Genomic DNA, 6,694 nt, shown 5'->3' with positions numbered 1-6,694 from the left:
ACAGTATTCTATTGCAGAATATACCACAACAAAATGTTTAATCCATTTTACCGGTAATGGACATTTGGTACGTTTCCAGTTTTTAGCTATTACAAATAGTGCTGCTATGAACATTCTTTGTTTCTGTTTTTTATTGAAGTGTAGTTGATTTACAATATTGTGTTAGTTTAAGGTATACAGCATAGTGATTCAGTATTTTTGCAGATTATATTCCATTATAGGTTATTACAAGATATTGGGTATAATTTCCTGTGCTATACAGTAAATCATTATGCTTAAACATTCTTGTACTTGATTTGGGGAGAGCTATACCTTCCCTTCTCTGATACCTAGGAGTGGAATTGCTCCATCACAGGTGCGCTTGGGTTCAGGGGTAGTGGATATTGCCAAACCATGTTCCAAAGTGCTTGTACCAATTTACACACTCACAGCAGTACATGATGTTCCACATCCTTGTCAATGCCTAATATTATCTATCTTCTTTCATTTTAGCCATTCTAGTAGGTATGTAGGGGGTCAAAAAATAAGAATTTGTAGTTTTTAACTCATCTTCCTAATAACTAATGAAACCATACACATTTTACTATGGTTATTATCTATTTGAATATTTGATTTAGTGAATTATATGTTCAATTTCTTTGCCAATCATTCTATTTTCTTTTTTCTTTAAGGATTTCTTTATATATTCTTGACCTGAGTCCTTTATCAGATATATGTGTTACAAATATCTTCTCCTAGCCTGTGGGCTGCTTTTCCACTTTATTAATGAAATTTTCTAATGACAAGTTATTTTTAATGTAGTCCAGTTCATCATTTTTTCCCTTTATGATGATAATTTCTTTGTATCCTGGTTAAGAAACTTTTGTATGCCCAAAATCGTGATGATATTCTCTTCTGTTTTCTTCTAAACTATTTTAGTGATCTCTTGTATATTCTTTTATGTATTTTCTTTCTTGTATTTAAGTATAACATATATACAGAAAAGTGCACATAGAATAAGTGTATAATTTGATAAATTTTACAAAGTGAGCATACTATGTAATCAGCATCCAGATCAAAAATAATACTATGCCAGAATTTCAGATTTATTTTTAATATACTTCCTAGATGATTCCTATGCAGCTTGCATTGTCCCACTTAACTGACCCAAGGGTGAAAATCACTTTTAGAAAAATATCTAGGTAAAGATAATTTCCATAAAAGGAGATAGGATAATACAACTGTACAGATTTCCGATTATGTCCTTCACCATATAATTTCCTTGTTCATAGTACCGTAAACTTTAAAAATTTCAGATATACTGATATTAGAATCATCAATATATAATTCACAATTGATTGTGTGTGCACACGTGCACGCACACGCACACACACACACACCCCTACATACACAATACTTACCAGGAGTAAAATCAAATAGAGCAAATGGAGTACAATGTTGAAGAGTTTTTCTTTGGTCTCCAGAGTTTAAGTCCTCTAAACATAGGTTATATTTCATGGGTGCCTGGGATTCATAAAGATTCAATCTTCCATTTTGTTTGAAAGCATGAACAACTGTTTCTTTTTAAGTACAATAGGAATCTCTGTCACTTATTCACCTTGGGGATCAAGTTTGCTACTTAATTTAAATATGAATCCAAGTGTTTTTGAATAAATTTAAAGAACAAAATAAATAGTATCCATAAACCGCATTTTATTGGAAGATTAAAGAGTCCAGGAAAAACATCTTATACATATCTCCAATGAGTAGGTCAATTGGCTTTAACAAATTTCTTATAAAAATATTAATACATTTGGTTAGAATTTGTTCCCAGACAACTGAAATGAGGTCCTGAAAATATAGTTCTAATATTTATTTTTAATTTGACAATTACTCAAACTAATAATTTTAAAATAATTGATTCTTTTCAGTTTTTCTTCATAAAAATGTATATAAAAATATAAAATATAAAAAAATCAAGAAAGGGTGAGGGTATTCCAGAAAACATTATAATAATGCAAAATATGTAAAAATAATAGGATGTCATCTAGATTATTATTCTATTTGAAAATTAGCCTTCCATAGTGACACCTATCGGTTTAATTATTCATATCACCTTACCCTCATTTAACTCTCATGTTAGAGAGAAGTAATCATAGAAACGGAAATCTAAGTATCACAGGGTATCTTAACTAATTCTCTGCATAGAACTAGAAATTCACACACACACACACACACACACACACACACACACACGCACAGAGTGATCATTGGGAATATGGCTATTTTCTTTCAAATTGTTTTTTAAAACATAAAAGAAAAAGTTTAATGTTAGAAAGGAATCACTACAATAATGATTTAGAAGTAGAGATTTAGTCCTAGAATGAATTATTGAGGTCATCTTGTTTAACTTCCTCATTCTATAAATGTGCTTACTGTTTCAATTACTTTTGATAATAACATGATAGAAGTAAAATAGAGAAGTGGTGTGGTGGTGGTGGGATGAATTGGGAGATTGGGATTGACATATATACACTAATATGTATAAAATGGATAATTAATAAGAACCTGCTGTATAAAAAAATAAGTAAAATAAAATTCAAAAATTCAAGAAAAAAGAAGTAAAATAGAGGATTTTTTTAATGTAAGAGGTGTCATACACCACTAGACACAGTATTATTCATTAAACATAGTGTTACTATTACTATATAATATTCTGTAAAAATATTCTTAATCTATGAGACTCTGTTGTTAGTTCATTCAAAAACATTTATGTTGTTCTGTGGGCTAGATACCAGGTATTTTATGCTTAATAGAAAAATGAGAAAGTTGTCTTTGTCTCTCTTATTACCTTCATTTCTTATTTTATTTTTTTTATAAATTGCTCAGTTTTCTTTTTTTTTTTTTACTATTTGAAATGCATCCTCTTTATTTATTTATTTATTTATGGCTGTGTTGGGTCTTCGTTTCTGTGCGAGGGCTTTCTCTAGTTGTGGCAAGCGGGGGCCACTCTTCATCGCGGTGCGCGGGCCTCTCACCATCGTGGCCTCTCTTGTTGCGGAGCACAGGCTCCAGACGCGCAGGCTCAGCAATTGTGGCTCACGGGCCCAGCCGCTCCGAGGCATGTGGGATCTTCCCAGACCAGGGCTCGAACCCGTGTGCCCTGCATTGGCAGGCAGATTCTCAACCACTGAGCCACCAGGGAAGCCCCTTACCTTCATTTCTACAGCCAGCTGAACATTAAATGTCCTTAAAAGCCCTGTAAATCATTGTTTTGGTTCAAGTCATTATCTCCATCCTAGTCCAAATTGTTATCTTTTCTCTCTTTGATGATGGTGGCGGCTTCCTCTTTTCCTTCTTCCAATCCATGTTTACACTACCGCCAGATAGAGCTTTTAAAAATACATATCCAATCATGTTACCCCTTTGCTTAAATGTCTTCCTATTGTTTCTAGGATAAAGTAACAAAAATTTTAACATGATTTTTAAAGGTCAATCATGACTTGGTCCTTGGGTACCTCTCCTGCTTCTTTTAGCACTCTCTCCTTTGCTCCACCCTCCAACCAGACTGCATTTCTTTCTCTGCCTCAAAAGCCCCATGTTTCTCTTGCCTCTGGCTCTGGAACAGCTTCTTCCTTTTCCAGTTCTTATCCCTATCATCCTTCCTATCTCCAGTAACACATCACTTCTTCAAGGGAGGCCTCCCTGACTTCCACTAGACTAGGTTCCCTAACACCTGAGGGCTCTGCTTTCATTGCCCCCATTGCACTTCACTTATGAGTGTATGATCTCCTGCAAGTTTGCAAGCTCTAAAAGGGTAAAACACTTTATACTTTGTGTACTGCTCTGTTCCCAGCAACTGGCACAGTGCCTGATGCATAGTAGACCTTCAATACATATTTTTGAATAAATGAGTGAGTGAATGATGATAATACCCTAGCCTGGAGAAACTAAGCATTTTATTTGTATCCATTGTATGCAATTATTTGTTCATTGGATTATTCCTTCCATTATTAATGCATACATTTGTGCAGTTTTATTGAAAGACCATCTCTATGTTTTCAAGCAACCAAAGACACAGAGAGGACAGAGGCATAAAAAAAGAAGAAACTTAGAGTACAATAAAATAATTGCTATAATGTAGGTATGTATGGAATGTCATGGAAAAAGCAATCTTTGCACCTGCCTGTGGAGTCAGGGAAGGCTTCATAGAGGAGGGAAATTTCAGTTGCATGAAGAAAGATGACAGGCGTTTTCAAAGAAAACAAATTAGGGGAAAGAATTCTGTGTAAAGAGGAAAACATGCACAAAGAAATAGAATCAAGAGAGGGCAAGTAATGTGCTGAAAATTACATGTAGTTCAATGCCCTCAGAGCATAATTGGGATAAGGAGGTTTTGATACATTCACAAATTAACTTTAAAATGAAAACCATAGGAAGATAGTATTTCCTTCTTTCCAAGTAGGAAAATGGAGATGAAGATGTTTGCTAAAAAGCCCTCAATGCCACCATTAGAAATGCAAGCCAAGGTCATAAGGTGCTAGTTTTATTCTGTAGGATAACTATCCTGGTTTCCCTCCTACAGTCAGCCGCTTTGAGGCATCATCCAAGGAGCAAAGTCTTATTAAAGACAGCCTTCACCATCACAGAGATAAGTTTCATTCCCAAATTAATACTCCTACCATATCTTCTCCTTTACACTTTCATCTTCTTTCAAATCAGTTCTTTTACCTTTTTGGTTTTGTTTCTTTGTCTCAACATCCTCATGCTGGAGAGAATAGTTCCAATTTCATTTTAAGGAGATAAACTGGGGATTATGTGGAAAAAGCATTCCTAGAGCAGGTTCTGCAGCTTCTGAGCTACAAAATAATTGCTCTCCAGTGAATAATGTTGGCCCTTGATATGCTGTAATTAATTGGAAAACAATGTAATACACAGTCCTATACTGGTTACTCTATGTTTCCATTCAAAAAAGCTGGTGATTTGTCATTTAAAATTTTATTGAAGTAATCTTTACTTTCTTAAAACAAAAAAGAATAAAGAATAAAACAAACAAAAACATCATTTATCCCTGTACCCAGAGAGTGTTTGTTAACATAGAGGAAAATTATACGTGCATAAGATTTTTCAGAAATTAACAGTACAGAAATGTAAATATTAAACAATGTCTCTCTTACCCACCTCCATGGTTTCCCCTCACCACCTCTCTCCCAAGAGATGTACTTATCACATATTTCTTATGTCTTTACAAAGAAAATAAATTTTATGGCATATATAGATCCTTTGAAAATGTATACACCATACTCTTACCTTTATCTTCCCTTTAAAAATAAAATTAACAGTTAACTATACTTATTGGCATTTTCCATATCACCTTATTCTTTTTAATGGCTGCATAGTTCTTTGTTCATATGTACCATTATTTGTCTAATTTGTCTCCTTAAATGTCTCCATTGCTTCCTCCGCTTTTTGTATCATAAGCACTGTGGCAATGAATATTCTTTTAAAAGCATCTTTGTCTTCTTATAGGGTTACAACTATAGAATTACTTTCCAACTGCGTCTAAAAGTAGAAATGCTGAATCTATGAGAATATGTATTAACATTTTTGATACACATAGCCAAATTGGGTTCCAAAAAATGTTATGCTAATTCACACTTCTCCCAGTGGTATATAAAAAGGCTTGTTTCCTCATATCCTTGCCAACATAAGATATTAGCAATGTTTAATATTGTTACCAATTTTATGGGTAAAAAAATGATATCATATTATTGTTTTGATTTGCATTTATTTAACTAAATTGAGTACAGTTGATAAACTTTTAAAAATAATCACTAATTGTTTGAATATTTATTTCTGCAGATGGAAATTATTTTATTGTTTTTACTACTCTGCTATGGTCTATTCACAATTTCAAAACATATATTCATTTTCTCAAAGTGTGTTATACTTCCTACCCATGGTATTTGAAATATTTTTAGGTGGTACATAGAATATTTTTATTTTACAGCCGTCTATTTATTTTTATGTGGATATGAAAAAACATGTTTTCCACTTAGAATACAATTTTAACTTTTCATTTAAATACATTTAAGTTTGAAACTGAGTTGATTTTAAAATACATTAAATAAAAATAAGTAAAAATGCTTTTGGGGTTATGAAAAATGGGTAAGTCCATATTTGGCTGACTGAATTTTGGTATACAATGCGCTAATCAACGTAATATTCTTAAAATAAAATATATGCTAAGCAAAAGGTTCAGTAGTTTATTAAGTTTCATTGCTCAGGCAAACTAGAGCCACAGGCTAGAATTAGAGTTAGCAAGTGAAAAATGGACATATGCTCAAATTCAACCTATAGGCTTTCTCCAGAGCCAAAAACTAAGAAAATAAGAGTATTTTTTTATTTGGTTATTTAAAATAGATCTCAGAAATCAAATCATTTCACTCATAACTACCTTATTATATATATATATAACAGATAAAGACTTTTTAACAATGTAACTACGATACCATTATCACAGTCAACAACATAAACAATTAACAGCTCCTGAATATCATTCTTCCCAATGTCTATTTTGTTCCAATTGTCTGAAAAATGTCTTTTCCTTTTACTAAATTTAAGCTACATTATACAGTGCCTTTGTTTTCTAAAACTATGGAGCAAGAAGTATTGATTAGAGGAGGAAATCAGAGGGGGGTTTTATTTTATTGGT

The sequence above is a fragment of the Eubalaena glacialis genome, chromosome 6, assembly GCF_028564815.1.
Source record: "Eubalaena glacialis isolate mEubGla1 chromosome 6, mEubGla1.1.hap2.+ XY, whole genome shotgun sequence".
Classification (NCBI taxonomy): Eukaryota; Metazoa; Chordata; class Mammalia; order Artiodactyla; family Balaenidae; genus Eubalaena; species Eubalaena glacialis.
Note: the sequence above shows the minus strand (reverse complement) of the source record.